General features: G+C 45.3%; 1 protein-coding gene and 2 pseudogenes across 1 annotated transcript in view; all 3 read right to left on the bottom strand.

Annotated features, from left to right (window-relative positions):
• Positions 1-19860, bottom strand: part of SLC6A19 (solute carrier family 6 member 19) — a 752476-nt gene that overhangs the window by 226974 nt on the left and 505642 nt on the right. The window lies entirely within an intron of this gene.
• On the bottom strand, positions 3113-3976 carry LOC143782246 (serine/arginine-rich splicing factor 9 pseudogene; annotated as a pseudogene).
• On the bottom strand, positions 17490-19184 carry LOC143782095 (uncharacterized; annotated as a pseudogene).

Below are 19860 nucleotides of genomic sequence, written 5' to 3'. Positions count from 1 at the left end.
CCCTTATCCCTATCCCTTTATTTTCCTTCCCCCCTATCCTGATTATTATAAAATGTTAATAAAATTTTTGGGAAAAAGAAAACAAGCTTATAAGCTCTTAATATATTGAGTGTTAATGTAACCCTGGTCTCTGGGTGATATTTTTGGAAATCTGGAATCTAAGGCCTCTTTTAAATGTCTGTGTTTTTCTAGAAAAATATTTAGAATTGTGCATAAATATGTGATTCTCCAGAATTACTTTTAGTCTATGCCTGATGAAGAGACCTGAGTAGTCTCGAAAGCTTGCAATTTGATACCATCTTTTGAGTTAGCCATTAAAAGGTTATCAACCACTGAGGACTCTCAATTCTAAATATTTTTCTATCTACTGGCTAACACGGTACCAAGATATATATTTTTCCTGTGTTTTTCTAGTATGTGATCATCAGTATATCATCTTTTCATCCATTAGTAAATATGATTAAAAAAAAAAAATTGCCAAACTTCACCTACATGCCATGGATTGCACATAGATGGCATCATTTTATTGTCTGTCATTTTCAAAGATGCATAGGCTTGTATGGGTGAGTTTGATTCCTGACTTGGATCAAAAACGGCAATGTTTCCATGAACAGCACCATTGACTATAATGGGTATATGTTCTACATAAGAAGAAAATATCCAACTAACTTGCATGCTTTGCCATGCTATACTGTTTACGTATTCATGCTTCACAATACAGTAATAATAGTTTTATAGCAATCTTCTATATTGGGTATAATTAATAATGATGAGCGAGTATACTCGTTACTCAAAATTTCCCGAGCAGGCTTGGATGGTTTCTGAGTATTTCGGCGTGCGCTGAGATTTAGTTTATGTCGATGCAGCTGCATGATTTGTGGCTGCTAGACAGCTTGAATACATGTGGGGGTTGTTAGGGAATTCCCACATGTATTCAGGCGGTCTAGCAGCCACAAATCATGCAGCTGCGGGGACTCAAACATAATCTACGAGCATGCCCAAGATACTCGGAGAACACCCGAGCATGTTTGAAAAACTCGAGTAATGAGCACACTCGCTCATCACTAATAGCTACGTGTTTCAGGTGTGTGACACTCTTATTCGTGATGTTTCTAATGCGGTGGTAATGCACTTAAATATCAGACCATTTCGGTATACACAGAAGTTGCTGATTAAACTAATGAAAGTGCACATATTGCTAGCTACACATAGATGGCACCAACGGTATTTGAATAACATACAATAAATGACAATTGAATAGAAATAAACATGCAAAAACTTCTGTGGAGAAACGGGGTCAGTGGGTGCTCTCGTCCGCTGGCCCGGCTGTCTTTACCAAGACTGCATGGACCAGGAATCATACCACTGAATGCCTGCTCTATCTCCCGGTGGGCAATACACTACATAGACAACACAGAGTTAAGGTAAAACAGTGTGGCAATACTTTATTGAACCACAACAAACCATAGCAAACAGAAGAATCTCAACAATTACCCCAAGATGGTGCACATTACAGGGCCTCACCCTACCTCTGACTCGCCAAGATAATGGAAGATGTTACGTCAGACCTCCCAGGGTCACTACTCCATCAGTGGTACACAGGCAGAGAGGAGGTAACGACAAGTGTAGGGAGATATCCGAGAGCAGTCCTGAGTTCTGGCAGCTGGGTCTGATGTACCCTCAGCTGAGATCCGGAAGAGAGTCCGGCTGGTAGCTCTGTGTTACTTCAGCTCCAATTATGTTAACTATGAGTCTTTTCATACCCAAAGTATGTAAGCTATTTTTAGAATTACCCAATGTCCTTCAGTCCAACATCAAGATAAGGTAAACAATGGTGATGTGATCATGTAGCACTAGTTCACCATTCAATCTATTTGCACAGTCTTTCCCTCTCTGCTTTAGAAGTCACCCAGCTGGTTCCTGATTTCAATATACAATTAGCATATCAGCACACATCAATAAACAAAGATAAACACACACTATGTACAAGTCCCTATTACAGATTTAGGCTAAGTTCACACGTTGCAGAATTGCCGCGGAAATTTCCGCGGCAATTCTGCGCCTCCTGCAGAATTAGCATGCATATACCCGCAGAAAACTAGCGTTTTGCAAGCATAATTAGCTTGCAGAATGCTAGAGTTTTCCAAGCGATCTGTAGCATCGCTTGGAAAACTGACTGACAGGTTGGTCACACTTGTCAAACATAGTGTTTGACAAGTGTGACCAACTTTTTACTATAGATGCAGCCTATGCAGCATCTATAGTAAAAGATCGAATGTTTAAAAATAATAAAAAAAATAAAAAACATGGTTATACTCACCTGCAGACCTCAGCGGCGTCCGTTCCTATAGCTGGAGTGCAGTGAAGGGCCTGCGATGACGTCACTGTCTTGTTATTGGTCGCGTGAGTCACATGAGCGGTCACGCGACCAATCACAAGACAGTGACGTCATCACAGGTCCTGAACCACATCATCTATAGGAACGGAAGAGAGATCATGCACCGGAGAGGCGGGAACACTTCGGCGGCCATCAGAGGGTGAGTATAGGACTATTTTTTATTTTAATTCTTTATTTTTTACCAATTATATGGTGCCCAGTCCGTGGAGGAGAGTCTCCTCTCCTCCACCCTGGGTACCAACCGCACATGATCTGCTTGCTTCCCGCATGGTGTGCACAGCCCCGTGCGGGAAGTAAGCAGATCAATGCACTCCTATGGGTGCAGAATCGCCGCGATTCCGCAATTTTAATGAACATGTTGCGTTTTTTTCTGGAATGCGATTCCGCTCAGGAAAAAAATGCAGCATGTGCACAAAAAATGCGGAATGCATTCTATTACATAGGATGCTTAATGTAAGCATTTTTTTGCGGTTTTATAGCGTTTTTATAGCGAAAAACCGCGAAAAAAACGCGAAAAATATGCTACATGTGCACACAGCCTTACACAGTATGTTAAATGGTATATCAGTTCGCAAGTCTGTCTTCTTGACCTACCAGACGTAAATACTTAAATCCACAAGCCAATATACAGATGACAAGTCAGTTCTTATTGGTTTGCAAAAACATAGCTGTCTGGGTAATTAAGATATACTCTTGTTTCTTCACATAGCTCCCCCATCTTAATTAACCAGACATGATAGGCTTCCAATCATCCTTCTCCCCTTATTGGGGATAATCTGTTAACATGTCTTTAAGCAGAGACACAAATCTAAGAGGTTTCACCTTCATGAGAATGAAATTTTGTATCATCCAGTGTCCTCAAAGCATATTCCATCTCATCCTTGCAAACAAATTCCACAATCCCGGTGCCATCCTTGTGCACATCAGCATAGCAGACATCTCCAGCTTTTCTCATATAATCTTTTAGATCCTGCCAACTTCCCGAGGGGGGAAGCTCTGAGACGAGGACTCTGTATTTAGTTCGCTTCTTAGCGAACTCCACCAGACTCCACCAGAGTCCTCCATAACCTCCCCCTGGTCTCTTGCTTGACCAGTAAACTCCACACGTAACCAACGAGAACAAAACTCATATCCATTGCTTCCACTCACAGAGTTTTTTTTCGCCTCCCGTGGATCATGGAAGGTGATGAAGGCAAATGATGTGCCACCCCCTCCCCCATGATTCTTCAGCTCGATGGTACAGATCCTTCCACACTGATGGAACAACTCCTCTAGCTCCTTCTCTCATTCATTGGCCGGTAAATTGCCCACAAAAATGCGCCCATTTCCTAAGCGCTGATCCCCAGTCCTGGAGAAGGCCCCTTGGCGGCCTGGTAAATTGTGTTCTGTTGGTACAATATCTGGGCTGGCTAGGGTGATGGAAGACCCAGTGTTCTGAGGTCCCTGGGCCTTGATATCACTGATCATGACTGGCTGGAAGTGGCTATGAAGGGTAGGTGTAGGGTGTAGGGTGGTCAACCTGCCATATAGTGTGAACAGGGTATATAACTTCATCCTTTGCTGGTGTATCCTGGGGGTAGTGCCCCTCAGACCCTGCTCGCTCATGTTGGCAGATTTTGAGCGGCTGAGCTGGCAATCGGGCTCCATGCATGGGGCCCCGGCCCTTGGAACAGTCTTTGGCAATGTGTCCAAGGCGCCCACATGTATAGCAGCGCCGTGGGTTGGGCAACTCATGGGTACTGCTGGTAACCCTTGGTCCTGGTTGTCAGTCAAAACTTGGGTTGAAGGGTCTTCTTGGATTGGTGGGTTTATTGGGTCTCCAGCAGGGTTGGTTGGCTGTAAATTCATCAGCCAATCGGGCTGCTTGCTCTGAAGTGTCAGGCTTCCGGTTGACTACCCACTCTTGAATTTCTGGGGCCATCTTCTTCATAAGTTGCTCAAGCACGATCACGTCCTGAAGGGCAGCAACAGAGTGGGCAGCCCTACTGTCAAGCCAGCGGTTGCAGTGTCTCCGAATTTGACTGCCAAATTCTACATAGGAGACCCCCTGGCGACACAATGTTCGGAACTTGGTACGATACCTCTCGGGGGTGATGGTAAAAAGTACCAGCAGGGTATACTGGTATACAACTGCATGTTTGACTCCGCTCTTGATGGCTGTGTTACGGTTACTATGGAAGTTTACCAGACTACTCAGCTGCCCCCACAAAAAGAAAAGGATGTCTTTTCAAGATGTGCTATGATCCTTAATTAATTGTCTTCACGTATACATGTTGTAATATTAATGTACTGTTGCTCTATACATATGTTGCACTATAGTCACTTTAGCTTTTTGCTATAATATGTATTTGTACCTATATCTCCTATTGTGCACTTTACCTAGTATCGTTATGTTAGTACTAGCTATTGAACCCGTTCTACACCTGGGTGGCGAGCATTTATATTGGTATATGGTCTCCATCCTGGTATGTGTTGCTTCCATCCTGCGCCCTAATCTTGTCATGTGCTGCTACCATCTTGTGCCCCCATCCTGTCATGTGCAGCCCCCATCCTGTTTTGTGTGCCTCCATCTTGTGATGTGCTACTGTCTTCCTGAGCACTCATCCTGTCACATGCTTCCATCCTGTACCCCAATCCTGTCATGTGGTGGTCCCATCCTGTACCCCAATCCTGTCATGTGGTGCTCCCATACTCCACCCCAATCCTGTCATGTGCTGCTACCATCATGCGCCCCCATCCTGTTATGTGCTACTATCTTCCTGAGCCCTCATCCTGTCATGTGCTCCCATCCTGCGCCCCCATGCTGTCATGTGGTGCTCCCATCCTGCACCCCCATTCTGTCATGTGCTGCTCCCATCCTGCGCCCTCATCCTGTCATGTAGTGCTTGCATCCTGCACCCACATGTTGTCATGTGCTGCTCCCATGCTGCGCCTCCATTTTGGTTATGTGCTGCTCCCATCCTGCGCCCCATCCTTTCATGTGCTGCTCTCATCCTGCGTCCCCATCCAGTCACGTGCTGCTCCCATCCTGTGCCCTTATCCTGCCATTTGCTGCTCCTATCTTGTGCCCCCATCCTGTCATGTGCTGCTCCCATGCTGTCATGTGCTGCTGCCATCCTGCTCCCCCGTGCTGTCAAGTGCTGCTCCCATCCTGCGCCCCCATTCTGTCAAGTGCTGCTCCCATCCTGCGCCCCCATTCTGTCATGTGCTGCTCCCATCCTGAGCCCCCATTCTGTCATGTGCTGCTCCCATCCTACCCCCCATTCTGTCATGTGCTGCTCCCATCCTGTGCCCCCATGCTGTCATGCGCTGCTCCCATCTTGAGCCCCCATTCTGACATGTACTGCTCCCATCCTACGCCCCAGTTCTGTCATGTGCTGCTACCATCCTGTGGCCCCATTCTGTCATGTGCTGCTCCCATCCTGCGCCTCCATTCTGTCATTTGCTGCTCCCATCCTGCGCCCCATCCTGTCATGTGCTGCTCCCATCCTGTGCCCCCGTTCTGTCATGTGCTGCTTCCATACTGCACCCCCGTTCTGTCATGTGCTGCTTCCATCCTGCACCCCCATTCTGTCATGTGCTGCTGCCATCCTGTACCCCCCGTTTTGTCATGTGCTGCCCTATTCTGTCATGTGCTGCTCTATTCTGTCCTGTGCTGCTCCCATCCTGCGCCACAGTTCTGAAATGTGCTGCTCCCATCCTGCGCCGTTCTGTAATTTGCTGCTCCCATCCATATGCCCCATACGCTGCTCCATTACGGTTGATGGCCCCTATAAGATGCTCCATAGTATATGCCTCATATGCTGCTCCATTATGGTTGATGGCCCCCATAAGATGCTCCATAGTATATGCTTCATATGCTGCTCCATTATGGTTGATGGCCCCCATAAGATGCTCCATAGTATTATATGCCCTGTATGCTGATCCATTATGGTTGATGGCCCCCAGAAGATGCTCCATAGTATTATATGCCTCATATGCTGCTCCATTATGGTTGATGGCCCCCATAGGATGCTCCATAGTATTATATGCCTTGTATGCTGCTCCATTATGGTTGATGGCCCCCATAAGATGCTCCATAGTATTATATGCCTTGTATGCTGCTCCATTATGGTTGATGGCCCCCATAAGATGCTCAATAGTATTATATGCCCTGTATGCTGCTCCATTATGGTGGATGGCCCCCATAAGATGCTCCATAGTATTAGATGCCCTGTATGCTGCTCCATTATGGCTGATGGCCCCCATAAGATGCTCCATAGTATTATATGCCCTGTATGCTGCTCCATTATGGTTGATGGCCCCCATAAGATGCTCCATAGTATTATATGCCCTGTATGCTGCTGCAATTAAAAAAAAAAAAATAACATACTCACCTATCGTCGCTGGGTGCCGAGTGCTGGGGGGCCTGAGCAGGCGGGGACACCTGCGCGCTGTGGAGGTCAGGTGCCGGAGTCGCCGCTAGCTCAGGCCCCCGACACTTGCTATAGTCACCTGGCCCTGATCCACTGCTGCGTGCCGCTCCATCTTCCGGGTCCTCTGGCTGTGACTGTTCAGTCAGAGGGCGGCGCGCATTAAACGCGTCATCGCACCCTCTGACCTGAACGTCACAGGCAGAGGATGTGGAGGACGGAGCAGCGCACATCACTGGAACGGGGATAGGTGAATATAGCATACTCACCCTCCTGGCACGTCCCTGCTTCTCCGTTGGAGATTGCGGTGTGCATTCAGTGCTTACACATACCGCGATCTCCTGGGAGCATCACTCTGTGGGGTCCAGACTGCGCCGGAGCTTGCGCTTGCGCAGTCCATAAAGGCTTCGGACAGAGTGACGCTCCCAGAGTTATATTATAGATATGGTTGTCAAGTCACTATCCTTTTTACCCATTGTACACCCTTTCATTTTAAACATACACTTATTAGCATTGAGTTTGGGGGCATTGTTTTTGATTACCTTTTTTTCTCTTCTATTCAATGGCCGCATCCATGGTCTTCGGGAAGATGGCCGCCGACAGTGCGTGCACGCACCTGGGTTCCGGTGTGTCTCCGTCTCCTCGTCGGCTATCAGCACTGCGGTGAGCGCATGTCACTTGACATCATCTGGTGGGTTTCCGCCCACATGCGAGCATGGCATTGGTGGCTGTGGGGGAGGTGGAGCTGGACCTCAGAAACGTGTGCGACGTGAGTCAGCTGCAGTTCCGGGATGTGTGGTATTTAAATGTGTGAGACTTAGCAGTGAATAACCCCTTTTGAGAAAGCTGGACCGCGAAATGCGCATCAAGGAGCCGCTGGGTGTATTGGGGAACAATCTGTTTACATATGGGTAAGCATGTGGGAAATACCTTTTATATATGGATAACTACCCTCTTGTATCCTTGTATGTTGGGTCATATTTGATTATCGTCCCTATCTAGCTTACTCTGGATGTACTAGTTTCTCCTATACATATCCAGTGTACCTGTATGTCTCCTCTGCATTTCCTCTCTGTTTGTGCTATGATAGTGTTAGGGCTAGCGGAACACTATATAGATGTTTATGCAATATAGACATGTTTATGCAATATAGATGTTTATTATTATTGATGCATTCGCAGCCTGGAGTCCACCGTGCAGGGGGACCTGCTGCTAGTAAATGGTAGCACTATTTGGCGGTATAGACTAGCTCTGTTACTTCACATAGTAGCCATGAAAGGAAAGCACTGCGCCCTGTTAGACTTCACAGGAGCACAGGCTAACTGCCCAACAGAGAGCAGTCAGTGGTCATGCATGCACACAATCTCCGTGTGGACATGCACACCTTTTATAGCTGCAGCAACTACAGGACCTTCCAAAAAAGGACCAATGGGAAGCTGCCACAGAACTTGAGCAACTTCAGGACCTTGCTAGAGTACCAATGGGAATAGCTGCAGTACCTGAGCATGTGACCCTTGATCTCCAATGAGAGATCTTACCCTGGGCATGCTCAGAAGGGGAAAAGTAGGACTTAGTCCCAGAGACGTCTGCTCGCCGCTGACCAGTACTGGCTATAACGGCAGAAGCTGGAAAGGCAGCAGTAACCCTTCGCACAGTGTCAGACTGAGAATGACACTGGGACCGATGCCTCCGCTGAGCAGGCTCCACTGCGGCAGGAGAAGAATGGGAGAACGCAGTGGAGATGACTCAAGATTCCCCCTGTGCAGAGGCAGGAACTCGACCCCTAACAGATAGCACGCTATTGAATTGATTCATTGGCTATTTATGCACTAATAAAATATTTATCTTTTCTAAATATATGCATATATGCATTGTGGGATTGCTTTACTCCGTTCTCTTGTTTGCTGTATCTTTTGGAGTTGTCCTGTTAGTCCAATATATTTGGGCAGTGAAATTGGGGGGACGACATTTATCAGCTCTCGGCCCTGGCTTTATGGTATGCTTTTTGATTATTGTTTGGATGATAATTTTTCTGTGTTATTCACAGCTTCTAATCTAAAGCAAATGGATTTTCGTACCCGAGACCAAACCTGGTTATCTCGGCTACAGGAGGTTTTCAAGGAGGAGTTTACTGGTATTTTAACTACAAATGGTGGTGACTCAAGGGAGAGGATTGTGAGACTCAAATCGCTTTTATATAGACGAGCGAAGATGTGGTGGTATAGGGCATCTTTGGGGCAATACTTGACTTGTGATTTGATTCCAAGAGGCATACAAATCCAGATATTCCTGTCCTTTCCAGTTGATGATGAGAATTTTAAAAAGGAGTGGGAAGGTCTGGCTACGCTATGTTCTTGGGGCTTCTTGGAACTGCTCATGAAATTGGATGAGACCAAACTAGGAGATATTGAAAAAGAGATTGATGGTATACAAGTGATTATAAAGGATGAATTAACACCTGAGGCCCTTGAAAAATTAAACGGTGATTTGGAGAAGAATTTCTCTAAGTGGGAGCAGGAGATAGGTGCTTGTTGTGAATTCCGTTCTCGGGCTCCCTCCTGTGGTCATGAGTGGTACTTTGTGAGTTCTGTTCTTGGGCTCCCTCTGGTGGCTTTGAGTGTTACGGCTGGTCTGTAGCTGGACTCCAGCTGCCTCGTTTCCTTCTAGGCTTGCTGCCTATTTAACTCCACTTGGACCTTTACTTGTTACCTGCTGTCGTTGTATTCAGTACTGGTTCAGATCTCTCTGGGACTTCCCTTGTGACCTGTCTCCTCGTGGAGAAGCTAAGTTCATGCTAGTCTATTTTTTCTCATTGCTATTTGAAAATGTTTCTCAGTATATGATGAGTTCAGTCCAGCTTGCTTATATGCTATTTGATTGCTAGCTGGAAGCTCTGGGGTGCGGAGTTGCGCCCCTCACATCATGAGTCGGTGTGGGAGTCTTTTTGTATTCTCTGCGTGGATAATTTTTTGTAGTATTTTATACTGACCGCACAGATTCCTTGCTATCTTCTGACTATTTAGTTTTTAGCGGGCCTCATTTCCTAAAACCTGTTTTCATTTCTATGTTTGTGTTTTCCTCTTAACTCACCGTTATTATTTGTGGGGGCTGCTCTCACTTTGGGGAAAATTTCTCTGAGGCAAGTGAGGCTTTGTTTCTCTCTAGGGGTAGCTAGTTTCTCAGGCTGTGCAGAGGCGTCTAGGCCGAGTTAGGAACGCTCCACGGCTGCCTATAGTGTGTTTTGATAGGATCAGAATTGCGGTCAGTAAAGTTCCCACATCCCCAGAGCTTGTCCTATGTTTTGGTTTACCTATCAGGTCAGTTCATGTGTTCCTACCACCAGGACCATAACAGTACAGCAGGCCAGTAAAGTGTTAATGCATCGCAAAAGAGGGATAAGAGAAGCTCTGAGGTTTTTTTTTTTCCTCTGCAGTGTGTTTAGCCTCTCTCCTCCCCTTAATCTCTGGGTGGTTCAGGACTCAGCTGCAGATATGGACATGCAAGGTCTGTCCTCTTGTGTGGATCAGCTCGCTACAAGGATACAAAGCATTCAGGATTATGTAATTCACAGTCCTATGTTAGAACCTAAAATACCAATTCCTGAGCTGTTCTCTGGAGATAGGTCTAGGTTTTTGAATTTCAAAAATAATTGCAAATTGTTTCTTTCTCTGAAACCTCGTTCCTCTGGTGACCCTGCTCAGCAAGTTAAAATTATTATTTCTTTGTTACGTGGTGACCCTCAAGATTGAGCATTCTCCCTGGCGCCAGGAGATCCTGCATTGCTAAATGTGGATGCGTTTTTTCTGGCACTTGGATTGCTTTATGAGGAACCTAATCTAGTGGACCAGGCAGAAAAGATTTTGCTGGCTCTCTCTCAGGGTCAGGATGAAGCAGAGGTTTACTGTCAGAAGTTTAGGAAGTGGTCTGTGCTCACTCAATGGAATGAGTGTGCCCTGGCAGCGATTTTCAGAAAGGGTCTTTCTGAAGCCCTTAAGGATGTTATGGTGGGGTTCCCCACGCCTGTGGGTCTGAATGAGTCAATGTCTTTGGCCATTCAGATTGATCGGTGTTTGCAGGAGCGCAAACCTGTGCACCATCTGGCGGTGTTTTCTGAACAGAAGCCTGAGTCTATGCAATGTGACAGGATTCTGACCAGAATTGAACGGCAAAATCACAGACGTCAGAAATTTGGGTTGTGCTTTTACTGTGGTGACTCCACTCATGTTATCTCTGACTGTTCTAAGCGCACAAAAAGGTTCGCTAAGTCTGTCACCATTGGTACTGTACAGCCTAAATTCATTTTGTCTGTTACTTTGATTTGCTCTCTGTCATCCTACTCTGTTATGACTTTTGTGGATTAAAGCGCTGCCCTGAATTTGATGGATTTGTCATTTGCCAGGTGCTGTGGTTTTATCTTGGAGCCATTGCAATTCCCTATTCCACTAAGGGGAATTGATGCTACGCCATTGGCCAAGAATAAGCATCAGTACTGGACTCAAGTGACTATGTGCATGACTCCTACACATCAGGAGGTTATTCGCTTTCTAGTGTTACATAATTTGCATGATGTTGTCGTGTTGGGTCTGCCATGGCTGCAGGTTCATAATCCAGTCCTGGATTGGAAAGCAATGTCTGTGTCAAGTTGGGGTTGTCAAGGCGTACATGGCGATGTTCCTTTGGTGTCAATTGCTTCTTCTACTCCTTCTGAAGTCCCTGAATTTTTGTCGGATTACCAGGATGTATTCGATGAGCCCAAATCCAGTGCCCTACCTCCTCATAGGGATTGTGATTGTGCTATAAATTTGATTCCTGGTAGTAAGTTCCCTAAGGGTCGACTTTTTAATTTATCTGTACCAGAACATACCGCTATGCAGACTTATATAAAGGAGTCTTTGGAGAAAGGGCATATTCGTCCGTCCTCGTCACCTTTGGGTGCAGGGTTCTTTTTTGTGGCCAAGAAGGATGGTTCTCTGAGACCCTGTATAGTTTATCGCCTTCTAGATAAAATCACGGTCAAATTTCAGTACCCTTTGCCTCTGCTGTCCGATCTGTTTGCTCGGATTAGGGGGGCTAGTTGGTTCACCAAGATAGATCTTCGAGGAGCTTATAATCTTGTGCGTATAAAGCAGGGCAATGAATGGAAAACAGCATTTAATACGCCCGAAGGTCATTTTGAGTACTTGGTGATGCCTTTTGGGCTTTCTAATACCCCTTCCGTGTTTCAATCCTTCATGCACGACATCTTCCGAGAGTATCTGGATAGATTTATGATTGTGTACCTGGATGATATTTTGGTCTTTTCTGATGATTGGGAGTCTCATGTGAAGCAGGTCAGGATGGTGTTTCAGGTCCTGCGTGCCAATGCCTTGTTTGTGAAGGGCTCTAAATGTCTCTTTGGAGTCCAGAAGGTTTCCTTTTTGGGCTTTATTTTTTCCCCTTCTACTATCGAGATGGATCCAGTTAAAGGCCAGGCCATCTATGACTGGACTCAACCTACATCGGTGAAGAGTCTTCAGAAGTTCTTGGGCTTTGCTAATTTTTACCGTCGTTTCATCACTAATTTTTCTAGTGTGGTTAAACCTTTGACAGATTTGACTAGAAAGGGTGCTGATGTGACGAATTGGTCTTCTGCGGCCTTTGAGGCCTTTCAGGAGCTGAAACGTCGGTTTTCTTCGGCTCCTGTCTTGCGTCAGCCTGATGTCTCTCTTCCCTTTCAGGTCGAGGTTGATGCTTCTGAGATTGGAGCAGGGGCTGTCTTCTCACAGAGAAGCTCTGATGGCTCGGTGATGAGACCTTGTGCTTTCTTTTCTAGAAAGTTTTCGCCTGCTGAGTGGAATTATGATGTTGGTAATCAGGAGTTGTTGGCAATGAAGTGGGCATTCGAGGAGTGGCGACATTGGCTTGAGGGAGCCAAGCATCGCGTGGTGGTCTTGACGGATCACAAGAATTTGATTTATCTCGAGTCTGCCAAGCGGTTAAATCCTAGACAAGCTCGTTGGTCGCTGTTTTTCTCCCGTTTTGATTTTGTGGTTTTGTACCTTCCGGGCTCAAAGAATGTGAAGGCTGATGCCCTTTCTAGGAGTTTTGTGCCTGACTCTCCGGGAGTTTCTGAGCCGGCTGGTATCTTCAGAGAGGGGGTGATTTTGTCTGCCATCTCCCCTGATTTGCGGCGGGTGCTGCAGGAATTTCAGGCCGATAGACCTGACCGTTGTCCACCGGAGAGACTGTTTGTCCCGGATAGATGGACCAGTAGAGTTATTTCCGAGGTTCATTCTTCTGTGTTGGTGGGTAATCCTGGGATTTTTGGTACCAGGGATCTGGTGGCCAGGTCCTTTTGGTGGCCTTCCTTGTCGCGGGATGTGCATTCCTTTGTGCAGTCCTGTGGGATTTGTGCTCGGGCCAAGCCTTGCTGTTCTCGTGCCAGTGGATTGCTTTTGCCTTTGCCTGTCCCAAAGAGGCCTTGGACGCATATTTCCATGGATTTTATTTCGGATCTTCCAGTCTCTCAGAGGATGTCTGTCATCTGGGTGGTTTGTGATCGTTTTTCTAAAATGGTCCATTTGGTGCCCTTGCCTAAGTTGCCCTCCTCCTCTGATTTGGTTCCGCTGTTTTTTCAGAATGTGGTTCGTTTGCATGGTATTCCGGAGAACATTGTGTCTGACAGAGGATCCCAGTTTGTGTCCAGATTTTGGCGGTCCTTTTGTGCTAAGATGGGCATTGATTTGTCTTTTTCTTCGGCCTTCCATCCTCAGACAAATGGCCAAACCGAACGAACTAATCAGACCTTGGAAGCTTATCTGAGATGTTTTGTTTCTGCTGATCAGGATGATTGGGTGACTTTTTTGCCATTGGCTGAGTTCGCCCTCAATAATCGGGCTAGTTCTGCTACTTTGGTTTCGCCCTTTTTTTGTAATTCTGGTTTTCATCCCCGTTTTTCCTCGGGTCAGGTTGAGCCTTCTGACTGTCCTGGGGTGGATTCTGTGGTGGATAGGTTGCAGCAGATTTGGAACCACGTAGTGGACAATTTGACGTTGTCACAGGAGAAGGCTCAGCGCTTTGCTAATCGCCGTCGCTGTGTGGGTCCCTGACTTCGTGTGGGGGATTTGGTATGGTTGTCATCTCGTTACGTTCCTATGAAGGTTTCCTCTCCTAAGTTTAAACCTCGTTTCATCGGTCCTTATAAGATTTCAGAAATCCTCAATCCTGTGTCATTCCGTTTGGACCTCCCAGCATCTTTTGCCATTCATAATGTGTTCCATAGGTCTTTGTTGCGGAGGTATGTGGTGCCTGTGGTTCCTTCTGTTGATCCTCCTGCTCCGGTGTTGGTCGAGGGAGAATTGGAGTATGTGGTGGAGAAGATCTTGGATTCTCGTATTTCGAGACGGAAGCTTCAGTACTTGGTTAAATGGAAGGGCTATGGTCAGGAGGATAATTCCTGGGTTGTTGCCTCTGATGTCCATGCTGCCGATTTGGTTCGTGCCTTTCATTTGGCTCGTCCTGATCAGCCTGGGGGCTCTGGTGAGGGTTCAGTGACCCCTCCTCAAGGGGGGGGTACTGTTGTGAATTCCGTTCTCGGGCTCCCTCCTGTGGTCATGAGTGGTACTTTGTGAGTTCTGTTCTTGGGCTCCCTCTGGTGGCTTTGAGTGTTACGGCTGGTCTGTAGCTGGACTCCAGCTGCCTCGCTTCCTGCTAGGCTTGCTGCCTATTTAACTCCACTTGGACCTTTACTTGTTGCCTGCTGTCGTTGTATTCAGTACTGGTTCAGATCTCTCTGGGACTTCCCTTGTGACCTGTCTCCTCGTGGAGAAGCTAAGTTCATGCTAGTCTATTTTTTCTCATTGCTATTTGAAAATGTTTCTCAGTATATGATGAGTTCAGTCCAGCTTGCTTATATGCTATTTGATTGCTAGCTGGAAGCTCTGGGGTGCGGAGTTGCGCCCCTCACATCGTGAGTCGGTGTGGGGGTCTTTTTGTATTCTCTGCGTGGATAATTTTTTGTATTAGTTTATACTGACCGCACAGATTCCTTGCTATCTTCTGACTATTTAGTTTTTAGCGGGCCTCATTTGCTAAAACCTGTTTTCATTTCTATGTTTGTGTTTTCCTCTTAACTCACCGCTATTATTTGTGGGGGCTGCTCTCACTTTGGGGAAAATTTCTCTGAGGCAAGTGAGGTTTTGTTTCTCTCTAGGGGTAGCTAGTTTCTCAGGCTGTGCAGAGGCGTCTATGCCGAGTTAGGAACGCTCCACGGCTGCCTATAGTGTGTTTTGATAGGATCAGAATTGCGGTCAGTAAAGTTCCCACATCCCCAGAGCTTGTCCTATGTTTTGGTTTACCTATCAGGTCAGTTCATGTGTTCCTACCACCAGGACCATAACAGGTGCTGTAAAAACAAAGAAATTACAGCGAGATAACTGATTTTCAAGAGAATAGAGCATATCGAAGCAAAAATAATAAGAAACCATGTCCTTTATCTCAAGTGAGATCCGGCTCTAGTTCATCATTAACATCAATGGAAGATTCCAGTGTGACATCTGATCAATCTAGATCAGTAAGTGGAGAGGGTGACAGAAAGATGCAACCTGGGAGGGCAGTCAAAAGATGGTATACCAATAAGAGGAAGTTTACACCCCCAACACCATATGACCATAAAGCGAAAAGTATGAACTTGGAGGTAATTAATTTATCATCTCATTCACTTTCGGAAACACAGTTAGACCTTTTGAGACTGGGTTTAAATTTTGTGCCATGTAATAACTTTGATTTCTTTACAGTCCTAAAGGATACTCATCTATTTTGTCGTAAATTGATTTTAAAGAAATTGCATGGCCAAAGGGATTTGAATCAAGGTCCATCCAATGATGTGGAGCAAGAAGCCCTTCAAGCCTTGGAGGATTTATTGAGGGAACAACAACCAGAGGCTTTAGGTAATTTCCCCTCGTCTGTTGTGTCTAAATCTCTTACATTCCCTCCCTTGTCCCTGTGTCCCCAGGTCGAGATTTTTTGTAAATTCGTCACTGAGGACCTGAAAAAAATACCTACGTATGCATGTATTGATAATCTCACTAGTGCACAGAGGAGATCTCTGAGGGAGTTACAATCACTAGACTCAGTGGTTATTAAACCAGCGGACAAGGGAGGGAATGTGGTCATTTGGCCAACTGACAAATATGAAAAGGATGCTTTCCGTCAATTGAAGAATAGATCTACATATCAGGCTTTACCTCAAAACTCTACAATATCCTTTTCTTGGAAATTAGAATCAATTTTATCATATGCTAGTGAGTCTGGTATTGTCCCAAAGAAGGTCCTTGATGGACTCTTACCTAAGTTCTGTAAAATTGCCATATTTTATCTCCTACCAAAACTGCATAAAGACATCACAAATCCCCTTGGCCGACCGATTGTCTCTGGCATAGGAGGGCTATGCGATAATGTATGTAAATTTATTGATTATTATCTTAAACCGTTAGTGGAGACGCTCCCCTCCTATGTCAGAGATACAATGGATGTGCTTATGAAAGTTGAGGTGAGGGGTATTGATAAAATCCATGGGGGCATTAGGGGTGGCAATCTTAACCAGCTACTGCTACAATGTGAGTGCAGGTGGATTGTCACCCTCGACACTGTAGCTCCCAAAGTACTTAATGAGAAACTGAGCTGCGCTCCCTTCCTGTAGCTTTCCAGTTTTGTTCCCTGTCCTTTTTCTATGGAGAGTCTCTGTGATATATATTTTCTCACAACCTCTTTGTTCTCTATAAATTTTATGTATAGTCACGCACACCAATTATTCTTCAGGTGTCCGTATTATTTTTATGCGATATTTGGTCTCCCTCCTCTCCTTTGGAGGAATATGTTTACCACCGTTTTTAAATCCTATATGCAATTATTCTTTTTCAGTTATCTATAGTTGGTATACAACTGCATGTTTGACTCCGCTCTCGATGGCTGTGTTACGGTTACAGTGGAAGTTCACCAGACTACTCAACTGCCACCACAAAAAGAAAAGGATGTCTTTTTCAAGATGTGCTATGATCCTTAATTAATTAATTGTCTTCACGTATTCATGTTATAATATTAATGTACTGTTGCTCTATACATATGTTGCACTATAGTCACTTTAGCTTTTTGCTGTAATATGTATTTTTACCTGTATCTCCTTTTATGCACTTTATCTAGTATCGTTATGTTAGTATATGTTATCAAGTTACTATCCTTTTTGCCCATTGTACACCCTTTCATTTTAAACATACACTTATTAGCATTGAGTTTGGGGGCATTGTTTTTCATTACCTTTTTTTCTCTTCTATTCAATGGCCGCATCCATAGTCTTCGGGAAAATGGCCGCCGACAGTGCGCGCACGCGCCTGGGTTCCACTGTGTCTTCGCCTTATCGTCGGCTATCAGCACTGCTGTGAGCGCATGTCACTTGACGTCATCTGGCGGGTTTCTACCCACATGCGAGCATGGCATTGACGGCTGTGAGGGAGGTGGAGCTGGACCTCAGACACGTGTGCAACGTGAGTCAGATGCAGTTCCAGGATCTGTTATATTTAAACATGTGAGACTTAGCAGTGATTAACCCCTTTTGAGAAAGCTGGACCGCGAAACGTGCATCAAGGGGCCGCTGGGTGTATTGGGGAACCATCCGTTTACATATGGGTAAGCATGTGGGAAAAACCTTTTATATATGGATAACTACCCTCTTGTATCTTTGTATGTTGGGTCATATTTGATTATCGTCCCTATCTAGCTTACTCTGGATGTACTCCTATACATACCCAGTGTACCTGTATGTCTCCTCTGTATTTCCTCTCTGTTTGGGCTATGATAGCACGCTATTGAATTGATTTATTGGCTATTTATGCACTAATAAAATATTTATCTTTTCTAAATATTATTATGCATTGTGGGATTGCTTTACTATGTTCTCTTGTTTGCCATTCAATCTATTTGCACAGTCTTTCCCTCTCTATTTTAGAAGTCACCAAGCTGGTTCCAGATTTCAATATACAAGTAGCATATCAGCACACATCAATAAACAAAGATAATCACACACTATGTACAAGTCTCTATTACAGACATACACAGTATGTTAAATGGTATATCAGTCTGTCTTCTTGACCCACCAGACATAAACACTTAAATCCACAAGCCAATATACAGATGAAAAGTCAGTTCTTATTGGTTTGCAAAAACATAGCTGTCTGGGTAATTAAGATATACTCTTGTTTCTTCACATAGCTCCCCCATCTTAATTAACCAGACATGATAGGCTTCCAATCATCCTTCTCCCCTTATTGGGGATAATCTGTTAACATGTCTTTAAGCAGAGACACAAATCTAAGAGGTTTCACCTTCATGAGAATGAAATTTTGTATCATCCAGTTTCCTCAAAGCATATTCCATCTCATCCTTGCAAACAAATTCTACAATCCCGGTGCCATCCTTGTGCACATCAGCATAGCAGACATCTCCAGCTTTTCTCATATAATCTTTTAGATCCTGCCAACTTCCCGAGGGGGGAAGCTATGAGCTGAGTACTCTGTATTTAGTTCGCTAAGAAAGTTCTCCGTTCCTACACCGAAGTCCTTCATAACTTCCCCCTGGTCTCTTGCTTGACCAGGACACTCCACACGTAACCGACGAGAACAAAACTCATATCCATTGCTTCAATTCACGGCATTTTTTGCCTCCCGTGGATCATGGAAGGTGATGAAGGCAAATGATGTGCCACCGCCTCCCCCATAATTCTTCAGCTCGATGGTACAGATCCTCCCATACTGATGGAACAACTCCACCAGCTCCTTCTCTCATACATTGGCCGGTAAATTGCCCACAAAAATGCGCCCAGTTCCCAAGCGCTGATCCCCAGTCCTGGAGAAGGCCCCTTGGCGGCCTGGTAAATGGTGTTCTGTTGGTACAATATCTGGGCAGGCTAGGGTGATGGAAGACCCAGTGTTCCGAGGTCCCTGGGCCTTGATATCACTGATCTTGACTGGCTGGAGGTGGCTATGAAGGGTAGGTGTAGGGTGTAGGGTGGCAACCTGCCATATAGTGTGAACAGGGTATATAACTTCATCCTTTGTTGGTGTATCCTGGGGGTAGTGCCCCTCAGACCCTGCTGGCTCATGTTGGCAGATTTTGACCGGCTGAGCTGGCAATCGGGCTCCATGCATGGGGCCCCGGCCCTGGGAACAGTCTTTGGCAATGTGTCCAAGGTGCCCACATGCACCGTGGGTTGGGCAACTCATGGGTACTGCTGTTAACCCTTGGTCCTGGTTGTCAGTCAAAACTTGGGTTGAAGGTCCTTCTTGGATTGGTGGGTATATCAATATCAGGTCTCCAGCGGGATCGATTGGCTGTAAATTCATCAGCCAATCGGGATGCTTGCTCTGAAGTGTCAGGCTTCCGGTCGGCTACCCACTCTTGAATTTTACTATTGCAGACTTAAACAGTATGTTAAATGGTATATCAGTTTGCAATCCTGTCTTCTTGACCCACCCGACATAAACACTTAAATCCACAAGCCAATATACAGATGAAAAGTCAGTTCTTATTGGTTTGCAAAAACATAGCTGTCTGGGTAATTAAGATATACTCTGGTTTCTTCACAACTTCCAAATTAACACTGATAAATTAAGGACAAGACTAGTAAAGAGTTGTAAGCTAGTATATTAACATTGCACAAAGACATAAATTAGTTCAAAACTCATCTTTATGAAAAGCAACTACATAAAGTTGTATTGAACATATAAACCGATATTGTCTTCTATTGAAGTTGAAACAACAACTTGAGTTGTAGAAAAACCACCTTAACTTTATGAGACTTTATGAAGTATGTTTGCCAATTGTGGTCACTAGTGATGCGCGAATAGCATTGTTGCTCGGGTCTCCCCGAGCATGCTCAGGTGATCTCCCAGTATTTGTTAGTGCTCGGAGATTTAGTTTTCCTCACCTCAGCTGCATGATTTATGACTGCTGGACAGCCTGAATACATGTGGGAATTCCCTAACAAACAGGCATTCCTCACATATATTCAGCCTGTCT

The sequence above is a fragment of the Ranitomeya variabilis genome, chromosome 6, assembly GCF_051348905.1.
Source record: "Ranitomeya variabilis isolate aRanVar5 chromosome 6, aRanVar5.hap1, whole genome shotgun sequence".
Classification (NCBI taxonomy): domain Eukaryota; kingdom Metazoa; phylum Chordata; class Amphibia; order Anura; family Dendrobatidae; genus Ranitomeya; species Ranitomeya variabilis.
The sequence above is the reverse complement of the archived record's forward strand: the minus strand, read 5'-3'. Positions and strand labels throughout refer to the sequence as shown.